The following is a 26,460-nucleotide window of genomic DNA, read 5'->3' on the forward strand; positions in this document are numbered from 1 at the left end:
TACTAAGGATGTATATCAAAAAGAAATAATAGAGAGTCAGACTGCCATGTGTGAGTTCAGGGAACTGAAGTCTAAACACTTTGGAGAATTATTTAGCCCCATAAAAAAATAAATAAAATAAAATAAGAAGATGCATTTGTTTCATGATCTCAATTCCACTCAATTCCACAATTCCACTTTTTTGTAGAGACCAAAGATAAATTATATGTTTGCAAAGATGTATGCACAGGCATGTTAATTGCAGCCTTATTTGAAATAATGCTTAATATAAAATTCTGTTGATAGAAGAAAACAGGAAACACAAAAATGTCTAAAACAAAAAATATTCATGAGACGCCTGGGGAAATTTGAGCAATTAACAAATACTACACAGAATTAAGGAAGTAGTATAATTTCGTTAATAGCATTAGTGGTATGGCAAGGTATTGAATCCTTAGAGGTTCTGTGGTGGAGAATTCATGGGTAAAATGGTCTGATGTTTGGGGTTTGCATTAAAGCACTCCAATGGATTAGGGAGTGTGGAGAGTTAGAAGGTAAAATAAAACAAGACTGACATAATTTCTAACTCAGCAACAGTCAAAAACTGAATGAGTATGCATATACACACGTATGTGAATATATATATGAGTGCATGTCTGCATATTTCACTGTTTTGGTTAAAAATATGTGTGTGTGTGTGTGTACTATGTATATACACATGCATTTTATACACTTTTTATTTGCAGGAGTGTCTTTACCAACACTCACAACACATCCATGTTATCTATCATCCATCTCGATGTTTTACTGAAGAAAAGATAAAATTTAATATTAAGGTTGCAATAAATTACCAGTATAGATTTATTGCTAGAGGGAGAGTAAATTCATGTAATTTTTCTAAGATATTATTTTGACAATAATCAAAAGTTTAAAGATCATTATTATCTTTAATTTCATAGTCATACTCTATGCATTTGTGATGTGAGATTAATTAAGTCATGTCAAATATTTAAGCAAAATATTTCATTATACTACTATTAATAAATTAAGGATAAAATAATAAGTTACTCTTCGTTAGAACCAGTTGACGTTTATTATGCTATAACAGATGCTAAAATGCCTCTTTGATGGCATAAGGGAAGATTTACATAAATGGAAAGGCACTTTATGCTCTTGGAGAGTACAATTCAATAATTTAAATGTATCTGTTACTCTGAACAATTTCATATGATTAATACAATTTCCCCCCAAATTTGATGGAACACAATTAAAATAGGCTAATTATTCTAAAATTGTAATATGTACATAGATACATATACTACCTGTAGTATCAGTCAGGGTAAACTAACAGTGCTACAGTAATGAGTGACACCCACATTTCATTGATTAAGCACCAACTGTTTATTTTCACTCTGATCATTATAGATCTTTGCTTTGCATGGTTGTCATTTTCACGCCACACTCAGCCTGATGAGACTTCAGGTTTCTGGAATACTGATGGGCATCCCAGCAGAGAGAACAGAGAGTACGATGAAGGATGGATGAGGTTCTTACAGAGATGCCTGAAGTGTCACGTATTGTCTTCACATTTCATTGACGAAAGAGGGTCAGACTGCCATGTGTGAGTTCAGGAAACTGAAGAAATATAATTCTACAAAGGAAGGACAGTAACAGATTTAATCTGCCAGAAGATAAAGGAACTAAGTCTCCTAGTTATAAAAATGTGGTATCAGTCAGGGTAAACTATGATACATATGATATTTAAAGCAAAAATAGTATCCCAGAAATATGTGCATACAGATGGTTACCTAACATCATCGATATTTAAATAGTATAAATATAAATAATTGCATATCAAATTTTAAATAAATAATAGACAGATATTACAATATTTATATACTTGTTTATAATAAATTTTATGTTATATAAAATAGTATATATACATCATAATTATTTTATGTATTATATATAAAATATACCATGTGGCATATATATTTATATGTGATACACATTACATATAAAATACATATTTTATATATTTGCATATTTAAAAGAAATAGAATATATAAATATAAACATATTTATATATAAAATAATTATATATTTAATGTAAAATATATTTACTATATTCTATATATTCTATATGTAGAATATAGTTGGCCCTTGAATGATGTGGAGATTAGGGATGTCAACCCTTGTGCATCAGAAAATCCTTGTAAAATTAATACTCGACTCCCCCAAAACTTAACTACTAATAACCTACTGTTGACTAGAGGCTTTTCTGATAATATAAGTAGGCTATTAACACATATTTTGTATGCTATGTGTATTATGTACTCTATTCTTAGAATAAAGTAAGCTAGAAAAAAAAGATTAATAAGATCATAAGGAAGAGAAAATATATTTAGAGTACTGTACTGTATTTATTTTAAAGAAGTGGTCTTAGGCAGTTAAAATCAGTGTTGCTCAAGGGTCACTGTATATATAATATATAAATATATAAAATAATGTATGTAACATTTTACATATGATACATAATTTTATATACTTAATATTTATTAAAATATTTAATATGTTGAAATACATAAAATATTAGGTATATAATATTACAATATAGATTTAAATATAGAAATTTTCCGATCTGAAGATTAGAGAGAAGTAGATTGAACAAGAATGGCCAGATCTTCAGGAAGAAGTAGATCATATCAAATGACCTAGCATACATGTGAAATTGTCCCTCAGAAGGAGGGTAAAACATCAGAACATAAAAAAATATTTGACTAAATAACAGTTAAAACCTTTCGCCATTTGATGAGAAAGTTTACTTATGTGTACAAGAATCTCAGCAAGACTCAAGCAAAAAAAAAAAAAATACGAAAAGAACCATACCTAGATGCACCATAATCAAAATCCTTCAAACTGAAGTGAAAGCAAAGGAAATAAAAGCCCTTGAGTACAGCGAGAGAAGAAAAGCCACATTATGGACAGGTGTGCAAGAGTAAGAATAAATGTTGATTTCACAGAAGATAGCAGCGATGCATTTTTTGAATTGCTGGAAGTTAAAAAATAAAAATTTATCGGCCAAAAAGACCCTTTAAAACTGAGGATGAAATCAAGGTTGCGTAAACGAACCCAGATGCTTTGCTGCCAGCAGTTTGCAGCACAGGCGATGCTGTTGGAGGACCTTTGGGCTGCAGGACAGGAGGCCAGAGGGAAGCTTGGATCTGCAGGTAGCAGAGAGGAGCACCATAAATGGGAAAGGGATGAGGAACTGCAAAGGATGGTGTGCTCTTTCTTCTTGTATTTAAGGTACAAGAAAACTAACTTTTAGGGGTGCTTGGGTGGCTCAGGAGGTTGAGGGTCTGCCTTCTGCTCAGACTATGATCCCAGGACCCTGAGATCCAGCCCAGCATCAGGCTCCCCGCTCAGTTGAGAGTCTGCTTCTCCCTCTGCCTCTGCCCAACTCGTGCACTCTCTCTCTCAAGTATATAAATGAATAAAGTCTTAAAAAAAAAGAAATCTGATTTTTAAAAGAATAAATAATAGGTTTTCAGACATTTATAGGCAAACAATCCTATGTAGAGTGTACTTCATTATCTCCATGTTGCAGAGGAAGCAAACAGTAGGCACCACAGATTGGTTCAATGGCTTACCTAAAATCTCATAGCAGATGAGTAGGGTGAGGGCCAGAGTCTGACCTACCACCCAGAACTATTTCTCCCTGTTATTACACCAGTCTCTGTTAAGTAATGATTTATAGCAATTGTGTAATTAAGTACAATTATGTTCATGTGCTGCGCATGGAACTGTCAAAATTTTGAATTTCATTAAAGGTATTTAGTATAATATTTGATTATAGTTTGTACAACATTATCCAAGGAAAGGAGCAATATTTTTCTTCTGTTTCACTAACCATTTCCAATCCTTTGGAATCCTTCAAAATTCACTCAGATTTCACTGTAATATCTGTTCCAACTTAAATTTCATCCTCAGAAACCACTGAGGCACAGAAAATTCTATAAGCCATGGAAGACTTTGATGTGAAATATTTATCTACTTTTGTAAATCGTACGCAGTGACTTCTCACAATAATAACTCATTGGACCAAAGGAATAGTAAAGGAACATTTGCTCTCTTATAAATATGTAATCAGCAGTTTTATGGCAGTAGGTGACCAATTTGTATTATAATAAAAATAGAGAATGATCCTTCAATTTATAATATCTATATCCAAAGGAGAGCTTAAATGTATTACATAAATCCATATCCTTAGAAATTTTTTTCTTTTTTTCCCCTGAATATGCTTTTGAAAGTGGGATCTTTTTAGATCTAAGGAACAATGTGGAAGGTTGTAGGTATATGCCTCACTCCATTTCCCTTATTGCTAACATCTTACATTAGCATGGTGCATTTGTCACAATTAATGAACTGATATGAACAGAGATAAAGTGTCATTTTCATCACATTGTATCAAAAGCATATACTATCAACATGACTAATCACTACTGATGTTAATTTTGATCAACTGGCTGAGGTAGTGCTTGTCAGCTCTCTTCACATGAAATTACTCCTTTTTCCTTTTTCAAAATTGTACTCTTTAGAAGGCAGATGTTATATGCAGCCCACACTTGTGGCATAGGAAAATAAAATCCATATCCTTAAGGGGGGATGATGAACTTTTTGGACCTTAAGGATTTCTGGAGACTAAGAAATATGCCAAGGAAACTCAAATCAACAACTATGTGTACATATACACATACATAATACACATATATACAATTACTTCTCCCTCCATATGTGTATAAGAGGATAAAAATTACTTCATCCAATTTAAGAACTTCTGGCTTTTGAAAAGTAATATTAAAAGAATGAAAACAGACACTGCATATGTGAAGAAATTACTTGCAAGATACATATTTGGTACTGTGCTTGTATCCAGAGTATATAAAGAACCCTAGAAACTCAGTAATAAGGAAATAAACTGAATAATGAAATGGGCCAAAGATTTCAAAAGACACTTCACCAAGGAAGATATATTGATAGCCAATATGCACTTGAAAAGTTTTCAACTTCTTCGGTGATTAGGGAAATGAAAATTTTTTTTTTTAATTTTTATTTATTTATGATAGTCACACAGAGAGAGAAAGAGAGAGAGGCAGAGACATAGGCAGAGGGAGAAGCAGGCTCCATGCACCGGGAGCCCGATGTGGGATTCGATCCGGGGTCTCCAGGATCGCGCCCTGGGCCAAAGGCAGGCGCTAAACCGCTGCGCCACCCAGGGATCCCTAGGGAAATGAAAATTAAAGCCATAATGAAATATGCCACATACTCATTTGAATGGCTAAAAGTAAAGAGATGCCCTATCAGATACGTGGTCAATGATGCAGAGTAACCGAAACTCATACACTCTCAAGGAGCACATAAAATGGTACAATCACTTTGGAGAGAACAGTTTGCAATGCTTTATCTGTTAAACATTCACTCTATCATATGACCTAGCTCCACTTCTAAGTGTTTAGACAAGGTAGGTGAAAGCTTATGTCCATGCAGAGACCTTTATGCCAGTGCTCATAGTAATTTTATTTTCAATAGCCCCAAACTGGAAACTATCCAGGTATTTATGAACAAGTGAATGGATAAACAAATATTAATATAGCCATACCATGAAATATTTGGAATATTACTCAGCAATCAAAAAGAATGAACTACTGTATTGATACCTACACAACACTGATAATCACAAAATATGCTGAGTGAAAGAAGTGCTTTCTGTGTCTATCTACCTATCTATCTATTGACATTAACATCTTCATCTATATAATTATATATAATTCCAAAAAATTCAGAAAGTAGGTCAGTGTTTGCCAGGAAATCAGAATACTAAAGGAGGAAGGAATTATGGGAAGGCATGAGTACTCTCATGCAGTTGGTATGTATGTTCACTATCTTGATGATGGTGAGAGCTTTATGTTTATGCACCTGTTTCACAGTTTCCATATATGTGGTCTATTGTATGTCCATTATACCTCAATAACACTTAAAAATATATATATATTTCAAAATGCAAAAGTTAGTTATCTTTACTTTTTTTTCTATGTTTTAACTTTCATATATCAAAATATTTCTGTGATGAATTCCTAATGAAGCCCATAGTCGAAGCATCAATGATTGCTTGCAAATATTTTTGTTAGTTATTCCCTTTATATCTCATGTTTAACATTTAATTAGGATTGATTTATAATTTTATAATAGATAACTAATTGTTCAAAGTAGTATCCTGCTGAGTAAAGCATGCTGTTTACTCCGGTGGAGGCTGCAGATGTTATGCTTTGCTTTGTCATCACTCTGGATAATTAAATATTGTTAGTGGTTATTAAAGAACATGCCTTTATTAAGAGTCTTTGGTAATAAAGGTTTATTTAGTGTAACTACTAAAAGCTTAAATTCTCACACTATTTAGAAAGGAAATCCAAATTTATGAGTGACATCCTCTAAAAGAACCTGCCCATTTTGTAATATTTCATACATGTTATAATAAAGGTTCCTATCCCGATGCCTTAACATTAGTCATGAGCAATGGAAAAACTATTAGATGCAAATGATTTGGAGGTTGAAACTATGATAATGATGGATACTTAACATTTTCTTAAATATACTGATGACTACTCTTAATTAACTATCTGTTTAGCATGAGCTAACCTCACTTTATTTTTATTTCCCAGTTCACAGATTTAGATTTGAATGTATTGCAGTATCTCTGATCTGATATACCTTTGACAATGTTCTGAGTATCAATAGGGAAAGAGAAAAAAATTAAAACTTATATACTTTTAGTCATTTGTATTTTTAATGAGCATTAATTTTTTAATGAACATTTAATTTTACAATAGTTTTACATTTCAAAAATTGTTGTAATGTTAGTTTGGAGAATTTCTGTGTCCTTGACACTCTTTTCCCTATTGTTAGCATGTCACATTCTGTGAAATATTTGTCACAGCTAAAGAAGCAAAATTGATGCATTATTATTAACTTAACTTCGTACTTTATTTGGATTTTCTTAGTTTTTTCCTAATGCCATTTCTGTTCTAGGATCTCATCTAAGATAAAGCATCAGATTTATTCTTTTTATTTTTTTTAGTTAATTATTATCATTATTATTTTTGGTAAAGCAAGCTCTTTCTAGTGTTGAGAGACAAGCTTCCTCCCTGAATTCCAAATGCCCTCCTGGTTTTGTTTAGTGGAGCAAGACTAGTCAGATTTGCAATGCAAATGTCTGGCTACTTTATTATTTTAGTATAACTATAGTTGAACAGAATCATAAAATTTGAGAGACATTTAAGACCACAAATCATCTAATCTAATACCCACCCCAAATCTAATCTAATCTAATCCAATACCCTCATATTTCTTCAATATTTTACATATATTAATATATTCAGAGTTAAAGGTATTTTTTTCTCCACCTACATTCAAGGGGCCAGTGCTTGTATTTTAGGACTTCACAAAACAGACCACCCTGCCCTTTCAACAACAGATTCGTTTAAATCTGTGAGATAGGCTAGAAAATTAATTTTAGACCTCTACTATGAGTAGACCATCCCCTGTTGTAACTAGTATACTGAGACTTCCAGAACCACCCACCCCCAGGTGATGTCCTGCCACCCTCCCCAGGAATTGTAGCCGCTCACAATCCACTTTTATATGGCAGAGTGGGCCTCCGGGCATATTTGGATTTTAGCTCATAGCTCTTCTCCCTGTAAGAACCCACATTTCTGCTTAGCCCAAATGGCACAGACCTCAGTAGGGAATCTCTTGTAGCACATTTACGGGTTTCTTAGATGCATTGAGGTTTAGAGTTAAGACTCCGACAAGCAGTTTCAGACCCTGGCTCAGAAGTGGCTTGCTGAAGATCCAATGATTAATCTGGTTTTAGAAGCCCAAGTGTGTTGTTCAGTACAATAACGCTATATGTAGCCAACTAAATGCATGTGGAATGAGAAAGCAGAGAAATTACATGTGGAGATAAAGAAAACAAAATGAGAAAAGCACAGGCCGTTTGTTCAGTGCTTGGTTTAGCAAGGGAGTTGGCCACTATCACTTGAGTTTCAGCAGAGACTCAAAGGCAGGCAGAGGAGTGGGAAATTTTATAGCGGAGGAGAGGATGGCTTCAGGTGTGCCCTGTATGGAGGCTGTTGGCATGGAGATCCTGGAGGTGGGCTGACTAGATACGGGCGACCTATGTGGGTAGTTAGGGGGAATATTTGGGTTCCTCTTGCTGGTCTTAAATTAGAAGCAGGGACAAAAATTAGGGAAGCTGTCAATTATTAATCAACTTCTGGCCAATTGTTCCAGGGATTATTGGTTGGCTTCTGGGATCAGTTACCAGAGATAGTGGTCTGGCCTCTTACAAGTCTGGCTGATAGATAGCAGGCTGGCTCACTGGCCTGGTTATGAGATAATGGGTTGGTTTGCTGGCTGGTCGCTACAGACTGTAGGTTAGAGTTCCATTTTCATATATGATGTGAAATTGTGCTTTTGTATATTCAGTCTTTCACATAATTGATTTCTGAAAATGTTTTCATGCCTCTTTTAAATTCTGCTCAGAGCTGTGGATCAGGGAGATTTGCCTGGCTCTCCAGTGACACCCCAGATGCTGAGGTGATCCACAGGACATCACTCACAATCTGTGATTCGTTAAGATTTGCTTTATGCTGTAGGATTTCATAAAAGATGTGGCTGTAAGCACAATCTGCACGCAGATTGCAGTTGGCTTTTAAATTAAATGAAGTAAGTATTGTTTTTGGTGGTACACAATAAGTCTATGGAATATCAAATTTAAATGTATTTCTGCTATAGGAAATATTCAGTGAATTGGAAAAAAGAAACATATAATGTAGTCAATTTTCAAATACGTCTTGCTATATTGCTACTCTGGTGCTTGTAACCGAGTACACACTTATCTCCTGTATGATAAATCAAATTAATGAAAAACATGGATGTCTGTCCCCCAATAGCTGTGAGAAGGCAAAGCTTTGCAGGACCAACCATCAAACAAGCTTAAGAAAGTCAATCAGAAGATGAATAAAACAGATTTGCAGTAAGAGTAAACTCACAGGAGATAATAAGTATTTATTCAAAAATCACATTTCTGTGTTTTTAATGAGAAATGACCATGAGGTCCTTCCTTCCTTAGCTGACACAGACACATATGGTATTGCAGAACCTGGTTGAAGTCTATAGTAATTATTCATTTACCCTCTTCTGTGATTGAATCTGAGCTGCTCAGAAGCAGAAGCCAGTTTTGTTGCCTTCTATCCCTGTCCACTTTCCTCTAATTCCTCCTCTGTAGAAAAAAGGAGAATTTCTTATTCATGGAGGTGCTAGTAAATGTTTGTTAAACAAATGGGCACAGGCAGAAATGGATGGATGAATGATTTTATTGCCTTTCTCTGGTTTGTTCAAAGCATTAATAAGACATTTTGCATTCTAGAGCTATTTTACCCTTGACATACCCTTGTTTAGAATTGATTATGTACTTAATACTTAAGATATCCTTCTAATATTAAATTCAAAGAATGATATTGGCAGAAATACTACATTCAAACTGAAATATTAGTGTATATTTCTCATTAGGGCTCATTAGGAATGTTTGGCTGCATGTAACTTATCAGCAAAGGTCTAATAAACAACAACAACAACAACAAAAGAAAACCATTTTGTGTGTTTAAAACAGAGACAAGGTAAGCAACATTGCTCATACATACCATGGAAACACTGAGAATCCAAATGAGTTGGTAAAGCCATCCAGAGATGAGTCATACAGGTTTCTACCATCCCCCAGGTGGGAGACTCAAAGACAGAACTGGGGTCCCCCAGAGGCAGAGGTAAGCACAGAATTTTGTGTACAGAGATGAGATGCAGCCACTGCCAAAGACTCCATCAAAGATAGAGGGAAGGGAAGAAATGCTCTGGTTTCTCTCATTTCCTGTTGGAGCCTCCTATTCACAAGATCCTGCCAGAACAAAGCTGTTCAGGGATGAACCCTATGATGGACAGTAGGAGACAAGAAAGAAGGATGAATGGATGAGAACCAACAAGTCCAGAAGCAGTCCAAAGTGAAGGAGAGGGAGACGTTCATGATGAGTATCCCTGAGTCTAATGTAACTCAGATGGCTGATTGTGATCAAGTTGTTAACTCAGATGAGGAAATTCACTATTAAAGGAGTTTTCTTAGCCTCCTCGTCAGAAAAAAAGTTGATTCCAATCCTCTTTCCAACAACTGTTGAATTCTGAAAACACCTCCCAGATCTCTCCAAACTTTCATCAGGGTCTACACTGTCTTGTCTTTGTTGTCATTGTTTTACCTATATGAATTCAATTGTCTTTTATATTTTAAGATTGTCCTTATAAGATGGTCATTGTCCTGGTATCATTCCAGACCCAAGAAATAATCTCCTCTACTTTATTCACACATTGAAGTCTATTGCTAAATGTGGGTAGAAGATTCTTTACTGAAGAGCTGGGCAGATCACCCTGCCCGTTGGATGAGCTGGAACTTATCATGACCTGTGCCTCCTTTCAGCTACCTTGACACTTATAGTCTTTTACTAACCTCTTTTTACAAGTTCAGATTATACTTCATTGTTCTAACTCCTCTTTTCTCTTCTTCCCCACTCTAGTATTAAATCCTCACTCTCTTTCTCTGCAATAGTACCCAAACACTTGCAATTCTTGTTTATGTCAAGCATTTAACTCATCTCAGCTTTATTGATACACTACACTTCACATCCACTTAAAGTGTTTTGTAGATCAATAAGAACTCCTCTCTTGTGGGATCTTATCTATGGAGAAATGATAGTGATTTTAAATAATTAATAAACCATTATTAACCAAATAATCTTGGTTCCATAAGGGATGTAGGATGAGTGTGTTTAGGTAATGACATCAGGTTTAAGAAGTTTAAATTTCAATTGTCTTAGGATGTTTTCATGAAATTTTTCTGTATATAGCTTGGAAATGTAGAACTAAACCTCAGAAAAATGTCAAATTATTGAAGGATATTAAAACTTGTCAGTGGTAGCTAAAGACATGGGAATGAATAGTACTGTCTGCAGATGATATGGATACTGAGAAGTAATTGGGTATCCTGTCAGACTTTTGAGTAACAGCAGATAATGGGAGAGAGTGGGAAAGGAGGAGCAGATGTAGACAACCAAGGGCTGAACTGAAGAATCAGTGTCAGGAAAAGGCATCAAGGACTCAGTGAGTATTGTGAAAGAGTAAGGAATCCCTAAACATACTTTAATGCTGACTTTGAAAATGTATCTTGAGGGGCACCTGGGTGGCCCAGTCAGTTACTCATCTGCCTTTAGCTCAGATCATGATCTCAGAGTCCTGGGATTGAGCCCCATATCAGGCTCCCTGTTCAATGGAGACTCTGCTTCTCCCTCTCCCTCTGCCTTCCCTCCCACTGCTCATGCTCTTGCTCCCTCTCTCTCAAGTAAATGAATAAAATCTTTAAAAATAAAAGAAGATAAAATGTCTCTTAAAAAAATAGTTTCATTGAATGTGGCAAATTATAGGCCAATGTTGACCTTGGCAAATGCAATTTCCAGAAAATAACAAAGAAGTCAATTTGATTACTTTGCAACTTGGCCAATGAATGAGAGGTAAGGAACTACATTCAGTGGCTCTAAATGGCTCTTTGTAGGAGTTTGGAATTAAAGGGAAGATCAGGGATAAGTCAACTGCATGAGAGGGAAAATTGATGGGAACATTTGGAGAGATTTCTTTCAGAGACATGATGAATTGAGCCTGTATTTTGCTGAGGGAAGAAGACAAGCAGGAGAAAGGAGACACAAGAGATAGAAGTCATGCTTACTGGTGTAAGATAAGATAAAGTCACAGGCACTAGAGAGGAATTGGCCTTCTTCAGGAGGTGTTGATTCATGCTGTCTACGTAGAATTATATGGAGAAATGAGTAGGATGCAAGATCCTTAAAACCTCCACTAGTTGTCTGCCTCCCACTTCTACAAGGATCTGAAGGAGACCAGCAGAGAAGATTGAACAAATATTTAATTAATGTATAATTTTCATCTTTGATGAAGGAACCCAGCATGGAAGCCTTGCACCTGATGGTCCAGTCTGGCCTGGATCTTACGTCCACACATGGTTGTAAATTGGACATGAACGAAAACCACTCATCTTTACCCTCTTTCACATTCCTAGGCACACCCGTTCTTTAGGTCCTCCATAGTGTTCTCACTTCAGCAGGGAGAAGAAAGGACAGATTTCTCATGGGACTGAGATGCTGATTTCAAGTACTATGCAGCTGTTCAAAGCCTTAATTTTTTTTTCTTTTCTTCTCTGGATTCAGCTTGTCTGTTCTATAGCTCCAGCTGTTGGTTTTGTGCAGATGTAGACAGCTTTAACTGAGAATTAAATATGTGAAGGCCAAAAAGAGAGGATAAGTATGACATACAGAAGGCGTGAAGACAAACATAGGGTCCAAAAGAAAAGAAATCAAAGAAGGAAACTTTAGGAAAAAGATTCTCAAAGGAATTCCCCAAATGGATTCTACAACTTTCATTTTTTTTTTATTTTTTAGAAGATTTTATTTATTTATTTGAGATAGAAAGAGAGAGAACGAGAGAGAGAGAGAACATGAGCAGGGGAAGGGACAGAGAAAGAGAAAAAAGTAGGGTCTCCACTGAGCGTGGAGCCTGATGTGGGTCTCGATCACATGATTCCAGGATCCTGACCTGAACCAAAGGCAAATGCTTAACTGACTGAGCCACCAACGTGCCCTGGATTCTACAACTTTTAATCTTTACACTGAGAATCTACTGGTTGCACAATTGTGTCACATGGTGACCTTGACTTTGAGTGTTATGCTGGTCATTCCAGATAAAGAAGTGAATGCCACTAATTAAAGTAGGGGGGGCGGAATATACAGTATTGTAGAGGTTCATATGTGGGATGGGAAAGACAGAGATTGGGACAATAGGAATACTGAATCAGGCAGAGGAGAGTCACTGAAGTAATGTCACATACTTTCATCACCTAATTCATTCACTCATTCATTCTTGAGTCATTCTTGAGAAATGTTAATTCAAGACACAGTATGTACCTTGGACCTGGCAGTGAGAACTCTCATGAAATAATTTGCTCTGGGTTCTGGAAGACTCGCCACTCCAGTGAGAGAGGTAGCTAAAAATTAGATTATAACATAGAGTGAAATATGAAGCTATGGTTTTAAGGGTACCTATTCTAGCTTTGGGAGGTCAAGGACTACTTTTCTCAAGAAAGTCCTGTCTAATCTGAGGACCGATGAAACTCACTTATGTGAAAAACTAGTAAAAGTCAGGCAAGAAGAGGAGGGTAGTGTGTAGATGAGAGAATGCAAAGGTCTAGAGGGTGGGCACAGTGAGAAAACTGATCCAGCCTAAAGGTAACATCATTGGAGCCCAGGAGTCCTGAAGTGACTATGTTTGACAAAGTTGCAGAGTGAAGCAGAGCATAGATTTTGTGTTGAGGCAAAAGGAAGTCCTTGAATTGATGCATATTTTTAAAATAATGGCTCTCAATTAGCTGGGTTAGAAATTAAAGGAAATAGATCAGTGACCAGGAGCCTGTGTAGGACAGGTGAGAAGTACCTACACCAGGGTTGTAGGGGGAAAATGAAAAAAAAGGTAAACAAATCTGAGCCATGGTAAGATGGTAAAATTGACAGAAGGATTTTTTTAAAAATCTGGTATCTTAGTCTATGTAAGCTGCTATAACAAAAATATCATAGACAGGTTAGCTTATAAACAACAGAAATTGATTTCTCACAATGTGAAAGCTGAGAGTCCAAGATGAAAACACTGGAGGATTTGTGTCTGTTGAGGCTGCTTCCTGGCTCAGAGATGGCCATCTTCTCACTGTGTCCTCCTCCGGTGAAAGGGATGAAGGAGCTCCCCGAAGCCTCTTTTATGATGCAATTAATCCCATTCAAGATACCCCACCCTCATGATCTAATCACCCCCAAACAGCCCACCTCCTAATTCCATTACATTATGAATCTGGTATCAATATGGTACGTATTTTGGGGAGGTGCAACATCTAGTCTAGAGTATCTGGCTATAACCTGGTTTCACCTTTCTCATTTGATTGAAAATATTCCATTATTTTTGTTCAGGATGTTTTGGTTTCTCTCAGAATAGCTATAGACAGATGGAGTGGACTGGCAGTGTGCTGTAACCGTAACCAGTCAAATGTTAATATATGAATAATGATCAATTAAACATTACTGACCAGCTACACATTTGGCTCAGAATGACAATATTTATGTTAGCTTCCATTACTTAAGCATCTGCCTGGTACTTTATAGATTGATCTCATCTTAACTTGGTGCTCATATTTAACTGCTATGCATTTATGTATGAGGAACTGCATCTCGTGGGAATCAGGCAGCTTGCCCACTTTATAGGCTCGTAAGTCTTGGATCCAGAGTCAAGACCAGGAACGTCCCACCCTAGAGACCTTATGCTAGGGGCAAAGCCTTGACCAACCCTGAATCTTCCACCTGAGGAAAGGTGCTCCTTTAGTGTGATCCCTGGCTTCCCTCCACTCTCCTCACTGTGCCCAGGACAGAGCTGTGTCTGAACTCTGGGAAGAATGAGCTGAGCAGCCCAGTGCTGCCTGTCTCCTGTCCCCTTTGGGGGCACCTGCTTGGAGCCAGTGTCCCCACACAGCCTTAATCAGGAATGGGTGTGATGATCCAATCAGACATCTGCCCATTATTCCCCAGTCCACGCAGAGCCCAGTTTGGGGAACAGATGCATTGTGTGTGGGGTAGGGGGCTTTCTGACATCCAACACCTGGTCTCGCCATCACAGCACTGCCTGTCACAGTGAGACAGAACAATGTGTACCACGTCCACTTTGCTTTATGTGACCTCGGTGCTGGCAGCGAGGTTGGAGCCAAAGACCCACCCTCACCCTGTCCTGGATGACATACTAGCCAGTGGCTGCAGCTCGCTGACATCATGCCCTTGTGTGACTTCAGAGGAAGACCTGTGGTTAGGGGAGGGAATCAGGATCTGAGGCCATGATGCCAATTCTGGTGGCATAGCTTCCACTGGTGGGTAGTCCTCTAAACCTTGCCAGAGTCTGTTGGATTCCTTTGAAACTATTAAAGGCAATTTGTAAAACATTTTTACAAATGATACTGAAATGCTATAAAATCAAGACATCAATGTACGGTATCTGCTCAGGGCAGGTTTTCTCATATTTAATACTTCCTCTCTGTCATTTTCCTTTCATGGTTCCTTTTCATGTAACCTTTAGTGCTCCAATTCTTCTTCACAAAGCTTCATCTTCACTAAGCCATGCTTTAGAAGAAATGAAATAAATTTATTTTGTTCTATATTTATCTTACACTACAACATTTCATAACAAATGAGTTAAAGTCAGCATTTTATTTTGAAAAGAAGTTGTTACTTTGTTTAGAAATGAGGACTAACATGAACAAAGGTTTCTCCTACCTGATGTTAATTAACTGTGACAAATTATTAAGGCGATGAAAATCGCTTTGGCTTTTGAGGGTTTTGGTATATTTTCTCTGTTGCCCAAGAAAAACCAAAGGCTTCCTATAAGTGCAGGTATCTTGGGTACTTTGTTACTCTCTTAGTCATTGATTGGAATGAAGACTTCTGAAGCATCGTGCATTAGTACCTGGCTCTGGTTTTGCAACTATCCATCCTCTGAGGAACCATATTGGAATATGTTTCTTAGAAATCAATCCCATTTGCAAATTGAAAGTTTGATTTGATTCTAATAAGTATGAATGCAAAAAGTTAATGAAGTGACTTACTGTAAAAATAAATGAACTGCAAACCATAATAATTTTAGTTTCTTCTACTAACTTATATTTCCTCTATTAATAATTATAGTATTTGCTTTGAGAAGTAAACACATTACATTGTGGAAGAGCCCTCAAAGAGTTCACTGTATTATAGGGGAAAATATATAGAATAAGAGCAGATCTGCTTTACATTTACTAAGCAGTTATTTTTCCCCCAGTGAAAGGGACTTTAAAAGTTTTACCAATGGGAGTGCTGGCTGGCTCAGTCAGTTAAGTGTCAGGCTTGGTTTTGGCGCAGATCATGATCTCAGGGTCACGGGATCAAGTCCTGTGTGGGTCTCTGTGCTCAGCGGAGAGTCTGTTTGAGATTCTTTCTCTCCCCCTCTTTCTGCCTGTCCCACCACTCACACACACCATCTCTCTCTAAATAAATAAAGTCTTGAAAGAAGTTTTATTAATGGTTTAGATAATAAATGCTAATTATTACAACAAAAAAAGAACAAACATTGAAGAGTAGTAAAAAAAGGAAGGTAACGAATCATCAGAAATTGAAATAGTCAACACTGATATGAGAAATTCAGTGACCATAACTTCATAACTTTAACATGCACATATTAATCTATTCAAATACAATGTATATGGTATTTTTTTAAAGATTTTATTTATTTATTCATGAAAGACACAGAGAGAAAGGCAGAGATGTAGGCAGAGGGAGAAGCAGGCTCCAGGCAGGGAGCCTGATGTGGGACTTGATCCTAAGACCTCAGATCACGCCCTGAGCCAGGGGCAGGTGCTCAACCGCTGAGCCACCCAGGCGTCCCAACATACATGGTATTTTATATGGAAGACAAACATACAAACTATGCATATGCATGGAGTAAAAAGTATAAGCAAATGGAACCAATATGAGATATATATTCTCACCAAATGCTATAATTCAGTATTAACCAATCCAAATACTTTGAGGTCAAAATTCCAATATTTGATTCTCAAATGGCAGATACTTATATTAGGACAATTGTTAAACCTATTCTATTGTTTAAAAACTTTCTGAAATAGAAGGAATACTGACCCCACAAAGATGAGCATTCCTGGTCTCCGAGACCTGTGAATTTGTTATGTCACATCTTGTTCAGATGGCCCAGGATTATATTTCTTTTGCTTACCCTGTCCTCTTGGGCTCTAGAACATCCCTATAATTATGTAACAAGAATAATGTTGCACTATAATCTATCCTATAGAACTGAAGTTTTTAAAGAAATGTATCATTATCACAAAGGCACAATATAATTGTCTCTTATATACTGTGAGTAACAATGCTAACAGTAAACTTAGGGAACACAAACGATATTAATATTCTTGGTTCATTTGTTTTCGGAAAAGTCTAGCATATCCAGTGGTTTCAGGGATTTCATTTTAACCTAAAAATTTCTGATTTAACAGGTAAAATTCAGACAGATATAATAGAGTTTTAGAAAAGTCTAAGAAATGCTTTGTTAATATGTGTATTCCTATGTAAAACACATAGCTTCTTTCATGTATTTTTTATAAAAGAAACAATGCGTATTTTAAAAAAGAGATTTACCAGATATACTTAATTTATGGACCTTGAGATGGTTGATTATCCTGTATCATCCAGGCAGGCCCAATCAGATCACATAAGCCTTGAAAATCAGAGAACTTTCTCCAGCTGAAGCAGACAGGAATGTCAGAGAGATTTCAAGCCTGAAAGAAACTTGACTTCAGCTTTGAAGTTGAAGGGGTCATGAACCAGAGCATTCAGGTATCCTCTAGAAGCTAAGACAGACCTCTGGCAGAGGCTGGCAAGGAAATGGGGATCTCACTGCTACATCTACCTAGAACTGAATTGTGTCATCAGTCAGCGTGAGTCTAGAAGTGGGTGTTCCACGGCCTCCGGCAGGAATAGATCTATTAATGTCTTGATTACAGACTTGTGAGGACAAGAACAAAGAAATCAGCCAAACAATGTGGCTTTTTTTTTTTTTCTTTTACTTTTTTTAAAGTAGGCTCCATGCTGGCCATGGAGCCCAATGCAGGACTCAAACTCATGACCTTGAGATCAAGATCTGAGCTGAGATCAAGAGTCTGATGCTTAATTGACTGAGCCACCTAAATGCCTCCCATGTGGATTCCCGACCAGAAATTTCTTATCAGATTGTGAGATAATAAATTTAATAAATTTTCTGTTTTAAGCCTTTAAATGTGTGGTGATTTGTCATGGCAGCAATAGTAAAGTGAATACAATACTTGTATTATTTTTATTTTTCATTTCTTCCAAAGCAATTGGAATATCTAAGCAGTGTGGCCCACCTTCCACTAGGCCATCTTATATTCTTGGCTAAAAAATGCAGCAGCATGAAGGTGTGTTTAGGAGTACCAAATTTGCCTCAATGGTAATAATTTTTTTGAGTTGTAGGAAGGATGGTATGCTCCCCTGACACCACAAGCTTTAAGTCCAGCTACTTGTTTCAGAATATGGAGAGCCAGTAGGAAATCCTCCAAAGTCATATGGAGACAGAGAATACAAAATGAAAATGGTTGCAGGACATTTAGAGTAACTCAAGAAATATTCTTATTTGTTTGTTCTACTTTTTAAAAAAATGTGCTTCTGTTGAGATGGGTGGTGAATTTATGGCTAATTGCCACTTAAGTTGCTTTGTTTCCCTTCATGTATCTCCTTCTCCTAATGTCTAAACTGATAAATTTGGATGTGATCTTTCTCTTTTTCTTCATTTTTCTGGTCCTTAGGTTAGTAGGATAACATAATGCTGTGCTTACATTTTCCCCCCAAATAAGATATTTCAATCAAGTCAGGACCCACATGTTTAAATGTGGTCTTGGTCTTAGTTTTCACTAAAATCCCTTCACTTCCTGGAAGTTCTGTGACTCCTGAACACACCATTTTGGAAGTCTGACTTTTTTGTTTAATTTAAACTTGACATTGATTGATTTCAACATTTTCGCAGAACTGGCAACCTAGTTTTTCTTCAATGAGTAATAAATCAAAGCAGCCTAAACTGAAACACTTACACTTAGCCTCATGGAAGGAGATGCATTTCTCATTGGGCACAAAGCCTGGTCATCATAAAGCAATGCAGGAATTTTCATCATCTGCTATATTGACCTAATAATGAAAAATACCCTAATGCCTTATGTAGAATCTTGCTTTTGTCTCCCTTCTTTCCTTCTCAATTCTTTGTGGCACATGCTGAACAGATGAGAATTTTGGGTTGCTTCTCTGAGGGTGGAGGAGTCCCTGTAGAAAGATTAAGACAGGCCCTCCAGGGTGACCCAGATAATTTTCCAGAGGTGTCATTAATATGTAGAACTGCACTCTCCCTCACATTCTTTAATCAGGAGGTTGTAAAATCCTGCCAGGTCTCTATTTTAAGGCAGTAGGAAATGCTCAGGGGCAAGAGTCTCTGCCGGAGGTGCTGTTCTCGGAAATGAAAGTATCTTGGCATCCTGAAATGTTAGAAATGCCAGTAAAAATGTCTTTTACCTAGTATTTTTCCTTTGGCTTTGGGTTTACTCTTAAAACCACGCAGATCACATAAGTGAAAATTCATAAAAGAAAACAAATCAGAAGGAATATTCTTCCAGTTGGTTCAACCGTATTAAGTTTGACACAAGGACTGATATGAATAAAGGACAGGCATCACTTGCATTTTTCAGGAAAGAAAAAGCAGCCAGTACCCTGGGTGGAAAGTGTGGGGTCACAACTTCTGGGAGCGTTGAGACCCCGGATTTCACTCTGTCTTCTCTTTGTAGGTCATCCCCTGACGTCATGGCAGCAGGGCTACTGCATGCAGCTGCAGAATGGAGCAGACACAGGGTCTCCATCCCTGTTCGCCCGGGGCTGTGGCTCAGCATCACGATGGTCGCAGGAGCCCATGCACCTCGAGGTGTCACCACGGACAGCTCTCAGGGTCTCAGGTGCGGAAGTGAACAAGCTCCCCGAGGTGCTCCTTCACGCTCCCGGAGAAAGACAGGTTTTCTCAAACTAGTCATTGAATGCATCTGCATGGGGCGTCAGGATTTTTCAGCGTGGACACTGGGGACGAAAGCCTGAAGGTGAGGACTGGGTTGACTCCCTGCCGCACGTTCTCACCCTCAGCGTGGAGGGCTCCGGCCGCCTGCCCTCTGTCCGTGTTGCGGCATCTCTGGCTTGTCCCCAGGTGAGCGCTTCCTTCTCGGCCTTGAGAGAAGCCGAGCCGGGGCCCGTGGGCTGCCCCCCATTTCCTCAGAGAGACCTGGGGGGCACGGCCGTGGCTGCTGCGCGCACCTGCCCGCGGGGGACCGTCCTGCCCGCAGGGGAGGCGGTGCGGGGCGCGCCCAGGCCTCGGAGCGGCCCTCGGGGCCCAGTGCTGGGGCTTCCCTCGGGGCCCACGGGAACAGCCAGGTCAGAGACCCTTCTGGGCTCTTCGCCGATCCTGCTACCCGAGCTGCTCGCCCAGGTGGAGGGAGCAGATCCAAAAGCAGCAGAGAGACCTTTCCCCAGTCATTTCTCCTGGAAAGTCACTGACCCGAAGCGATGGGCCTCACGGGGCCTGGAGGCCTGCGGGGGCGAAGGGACGGGCTGCAAGGACAAGCAGCAGGGACCGGAGACCTGCGGGCGCCGCGGGCCCCGCGGACTGTGTGCCCCCCCCCCCCCCCGCAGCCCCCGGGAGGCCGGCGGCGCGGAGGCAGGTCCCCAGGGCGGCGGCGAGCAGGAGCACCAGGACGCTGCACCCCGGGGCGTCGGGGCCCGCCTCCCCCCCACCCCCGACAGGGCCTCGCACCCCCGGCCCGGCCCTGCAGGGGCGTCCGTCCTCGCGCCGCGTGTGCCCGGCGCCCGTGTCCCGCCCCGAGCCGGCGTCGGCGGGCGCACCTGCGCGTGGAGGGAGGGGCTCGTGCGCCTGGGCCCGGCTCCGGTTCGGCTCCCCCGCCCCGGGGTCCCGCCGCTCAGCTGGGGCGCCGGGGACGGGCTCCCGGGAGCGGTGCGCAGACCCCCTGCTCACGCCCCCCCGCCGGGACCGGGAAGTGGCAATGTTTTTTCCAACAAATGTTAAACCTGATCTCCCTTTAATATGTCAGCATCATCAAACGCAGGGATGGTTCGTGGCCGCGGGCCGCGGGGGACCAGGCCCACATCCTGTCATCCTGCCGCATCAGGCTTTAAAGACTCACGTGGAGTAAGTGAGAGATGCGGGAGCGGAAGAGCCAAGGGCGGCGGGCGCTCTGGCCCCGGCATGGGCCCACCTAATCGCCACCGCAGGTCGGATCTGCTAGTCCCAACCCCGTGCTTTGCGTTGAGGAGCGTGAAACCCAGGCTGGAAGTCGCGAGTGTCTGCAAGCAGGTGGGGAGGCCCCTGGGGGCTGCGGGGTCCCCACGCTGTGATCTTCTGCAATCCTGGGCGATCCTGGGCACTAGGCTGTGGTACCAGTGACATCGTGGGGAAAGGACGCCGCTTCTGAACAGCCAGAGGTCGCGGTGCCCGTGTTCCCCACGGGCCTCCCTGGGGCCACCGCTCCTGTGTCCACACGGGAGCTCGGAGTCACCCCAGGCTTGTGTCCTGGGCCTGTGGGGACACCAGGGGTCGGGGTGTGCCCCTTGGGCCACTTCCTGCTCAGGCTCAGGGCGCCTGGAGGAGGACGGATGGTGGGCCCTGAAGGCACAGGACAGGACCCGCACACCCTCCTGGGAGGTGACACAGGGCGTCGTCCCCTTTAGGCCACACAAAGAGGACTTTAGCTCCGGGTGGCTGCAGGGGAGGGGCTAGGACCTGCCCTCAGGACCCCTTCCTCTTTGATAAACTCCCCTAGAGGCTTCGGGTGGGCCCTAGGCCCCCTGCCCGTGGTGGGCTGTGGAGGGGACAGTGGGTGCCCCCTCTTTCCTGAGGCCAGGGATGGGTGACCAGCACTAGGACCCAGGAAGGTTAGGAGCCTTCACAGAAGGTAAACTCTACTCCCAGCCCCCACCTCCCCATCCCCCACCCCTATGTGCTCTGGATGACCTGATCTCAGGGGACCAGACTAAGGCAGATTTGGAAACACAGAAGAGCAAATGGGGTCATGAGAGATGCATATTCCCCTCCCCTTGCCCCTACTCCTCTAACCCCTGCTCCTCTGGGGGCCTTGGGGCTCTTTGGCCCTTCCAGAGTTTGACTGTTCCTGCCACCCACAGAGCCTCTCCCTCCTGAGATTCCTTCTCAGGAGGTATTTTCCTTTCCTGGTTTACACTCTGGCATGGGGGTGCTCGGTGTTAGTCAGCGGCTCCCACCTTCCCTGCAAGTGTCGCTTAGGTTCTGTTGGACATGAACTGATTTGTCTGGCAGCCAGTGAAACAAGGCGGTGCTTTTAGACCATTTTCAGAATTACTCTTTTTCTTTTGGCATTCAGCTCCATAATCTTAAGACTTTAGCTACCTTTGGGGTGCAGCACAAGGCCATGGGGCTTTTGAGGTTTCTGGAGCAATTCCAGTGTCCAATTATATCAAAGAACAAGGTCAAAGGGGAGAAACAGATCTGTTCATTGTGGATAATTTATACAAGGCAGCACATTTTACAATATCTCAAATAGACACCTTCCCTTTCTTATCTGTGATGGCGGCAAAGCGACATTTCTATTTCCAGATAAATCAGCCAGTGGTTTCCCTGATTTCTGGGACTAACCAGGGGTCTGATTGGTTCTAAGCACTGGTCTGGTCCCTCATTTCCTGATGATAAATCACAGTTCCTGAAATTTTATCTGGTAAATTTAACCTTCTGACTCCAAGAGATAGTTCAGTTATTATTTTTTCTGAGAGCAAGGAATAACAATGCTCAGTGTCCATGTTACTCCCTGCCCTGCTTCTTCCCAAATGTTAACAAATAGTAATAACAATATGTGAATTCTCTCTTTAATTAAACTGGCTTCCCATGTAGTATCTGTTCAATGAGCTATCACAGACCTGATCTGCTGTGTAACACACAGCCCTCTTATTCAAAGGAATTGGGCCCAAACCCCTAAACTCCCTTATTGTCACACACTTCTCTCCGTTATGCCCCCAATACATGATGTAACCTCCTAGTTACGAGTGTCTCAGATGATTCCATGAACCCTGCTTCTGGTATGCACAGTGTTAGGTAGCCCCTCCCACAGCAAATCCTCCTGGCCTATGTAACCAGGAAAATGTGTTATTAGTGATGTTATGTGACATTTTAAAAAATTTATTTATTTGGGTGACAGTGTGCACTCATGAGTGGGGGGAAAGGCAGAGGGAGGCAGAAAGAATCATCAATCAGACTCCCCACTGAGTGCAGAGCCCAACGTGGGACTCTATCCCAGGACCCTGAGATCATGACATGAGCCAAAAATCAAGAGTCTGGGCACCCAACCAAGTGAGCCACCCAGGAGCCCCATGCTGTGTGATTATTGAGACTTGGCTATAAGAAACCTAAATGACACTACAGAACTTTGGCCATGATTTCTCAGACCACTTTCCTTAGGGTAAATAGGTGTCATCTGTTTACCTTGAGACTATGACTATGCTTCAGGGATCCCAAGATGTTTTCCCACATTGAGAGAGAGGCCTGGTCTACCCCAGATTTTCCAGCTATCCCAGGTCCAGATCCAATGCCAGGCATGTGAGTGAAGAGGACTTCAGGTATCTCCAAGCCTCAGCCTCAATCTGCCAGAACCACAAGTGATATTAATACATTGTTTTATTTCAGTAAGTTTGTGGATGGTTTGTTACACAGCACTAGATAACCAAAACACTATTTCACAACTATCTGAATGAGAGGAATGTATGAAGTTCGTGCTTTCACGGAACAAACTCAGGGCAACTTTGTTAATTTTCAAAGTTGCTTGCCCTGAGTTTGTTCCGTGAAAGCACAAACTTAGTTCATCCACTCAACTCTTTTTAGCAAATGACCTTTATGGAAATTTTTAATTTTGGTAAATGATCAATATAGATCACCTGGTCTTGAGTTCCTACGGTGACCTACATTGCAATTGTCACATAAACTTTCTGGAAATCTCGCCATTCTGAAAGGCATTCCAAACAATATAGATACCCTGTTGGGTGCATAATTTGTTGAATACATCCTGTTTGAACTTGTGGTTGGTCTTTTAGAGTTTCTGATGTCTTGCAAACTCAAGCTGTTCTGTGTATCTTTGGAAAATATAAAATCATTCTTTGAAGAGTTTTCACAGAATTTAACTTTTGGTCAATTTCATGTGACTCATATAGAAGAAAGAAAGACTGTCTAGAAAGGCTGAGACTTTCATATTAGAATTGTGACATTTAATACCAAAGAGAAATGAAAATAGACTAATCCAACAATGCATGCATTCCTGATCCTCTAATCCATTTTCTGTACTCTATGGGGGATAGTATTTTAGATTTAGGAGTAAAACTAATCATGTCTTTCCTCTAATAAAATTTTTCAATGACTTTTTTTTAGTGCTTATAAGATAAAAAGAACAAATTCTCTAATATATACATTATGAGGGTCTCATAATATATTTCTTATTCAATTAAAATATTGGCCCAATTCCATATCCCACTAGAAAGATATCTGCCTAACAGCATACAAAAATAATTATGCAAAAATTAAAAATCCAAATATTTTATTCTCCCATCTCTCCTTTTTTCTCTCTCATGTTAACTTTCTGTTTTCTAGCCAGTAATTTCAGAGTAAAAATATGGGCTTCTGTCGAGGGCTCTATTCTCTCCGGGGGTCTGGCACAAGTTTTGTTATATGTAGAACTTTGCCTTCTGTTATAACCCAAATATGCTTAATTAGATGCATTTTATGTGATGTTGTGTGATTTTTACACAAGAGACTGAGAAATCGATGTGTAAGTTAAAAAGCATTCCCAGCTATCGTCCATGAGCTGGTTGCTCACATGGAAAGCTGGTCGCTGCTCTGATATTACATCTTTGCTCACCTGGGTTTGGACCAGGGTCCATGGGGTCATCATTGCAGAAAAGGGATGTTCTTATCACCTCACCTAGAAACAAATGAAAGTGAGGCCTGGCTATCTCCAAAAATGACTGTCCCCGTGAATGAGTTGGCCTCCCTCCTGTGAGTCTCATAAAGCCGTAAGGTGGAGGCTTGGAGGCTTATGCTGCTCATGGACTTTTATGAAGGAACAACTCTGTGACCATACGGGCACAACTGCACCCTGGTTGTTTTACTGGACACTTCTAAACATCCTTCACCCCTTGTCAATATCCACTTCTCGTGCAAGCCTCGGTTTCAGACACCCCAGGGGCTCCCTGCCGACGTCTTTCTCAGGTGGATCCCTGGACTGGGATACCTTATTCTTTCTCACCATCACTGCATAGTATTCGAGGCAGAGACCTACTTGCACCCATGGGCAGTGTGGGGGCCATACTGAAGCTCCAGCCTTTGTGCCGTGCCTCTCCAGGTCCTGCTGCAAAGTGCTGGGCTGGCTTATGTTTCACACTCTCAACTAGGGAGGGTAATGACCACACACACCATAGTAGAATTAAGTGTTAAGTGCGCAGGTTTCACAAGACCAAGTTATTATGGGAGATGCCTTCAGTACTGACATCCAGGAAAAAGTCTATGTTTTAAAATCCATCACAACACATAGCATTTTGTTTCAAAAGGCATCATCTCTCTCTGCCAGCTTCTAAACCCTTGCCTTCTAAACCCTTGCCTTGGTATCCAGCTTTTTCTAAAGGGGTCAATGTCTACTATTTGGGGCTCTTGGTTCACATCCAACAGTCAGGAGATGATTCTGCCCAGAACAGATCCCTCCACATGTGTGCACATTTGTGCACTCAGTGGAACATGTAAAAAATTTCACTTGAATAACCATGGCACAAAGATGTAATATTTCTTTTTAGCTTAGATTTCATCTCATAAAATTTCTCTTGATGTTAATTCCTCAAATGATTTTACTCAGCTTCTACTGTAGCTCTGTGAACTAGGACGGTAATCAGGGTTTCTACTATGAGCAAAGAGTGCCTTTTTTCTAATTCATCAGGAAAACAGGATAGATATGGCTCTCAAATAAATATACATGGATTTAATGGAAGCAGTAAGTAGTTCTTTAATCTTCTGTCTTTTCCCTCTTTGGTACTTAGCCTCCCTTGAAGGGGTCGTGTATATTTGCTTTAGGTGGATGCTCTTTCATTGCTGTATCATTTAACTCAGGTTTCTTCTCTCACCCCTTGTAGCTATCTCTGCATTCAACATGGGCAGTGTTGGGATGATGGTGTCAGTGTACAGATGTAGCTTTTATAATTCACCTAAGTCAAGGTTATGTTTCTGTCTTCACATGGTTTGGGGACACATCTTTTCCATAGAACTTTCTTCCTCCTGGTCCATGGTGCTTGTTAATCAACTCCAGATTGGTACAATACCTGTACATTATAATCTGACATGAGGTGCTTTCCAGGTCACTTGTTACTAGTTAGAATCGTCCGATAATACAGTTTTATCATACATCATAGAAGATTGAGTGTGATCCTTAGAATATGACACTCTCTTCACTCAAATTCTGATGCTGTCTCCAAGTGATAATAAAGGGTTGGTATGGAAGTCAGCAAATGCTCTGATGGTAGCAGAGAGCAGGAAGGACTGGAGTTTAATTGATTAAAAGTTTCTCCAAAC

The 26,460-nt window shown here is 40.2% G+C and overlaps 1 long non-coding RNA gene across 2 annotated transcripts in view; it reads right to left on the bottom strand.

Annotated features, from left to right (window-relative positions):
• Positions 1–1,422: 1,422 nt before the first annotated feature.
• LOC140622377 (uncharacterized) overlaps positions 1,423–26,460 on the bottom strand; it is a 28,829-nt gene continuing 3,791 nt past the window's right edge. For both annotated transcript variants that reach the window (XR_012022143.1, XR_012022142.1), the window contains exons 4-6: positions 24,764–24,826; positions 23,341–23,498; positions 1,423–1,630 (exon numbers count right to left, since the gene is read on the bottom strand). This is a non-coding gene — a long non-coding RNA (uncharacterized lncRNA). The remainder of the gene's footprint in view (positions 1,631–23,340; positions 23,499–24,763; positions 24,827–26,460) is intronic.

Source organism: Canis lupus, chromosome 31 (genome assembly GCF_048164855.1).
Source record: "Canis lupus baileyi chromosome 31, mCanLup2.hap1, whole genome shotgun sequence".
In the NCBI taxonomy this organism is placed as follows: domain Eukaryota; kingdom Metazoa; phylum Chordata; class Mammalia; order Carnivora; family Canidae; genus Canis; species Canis lupus.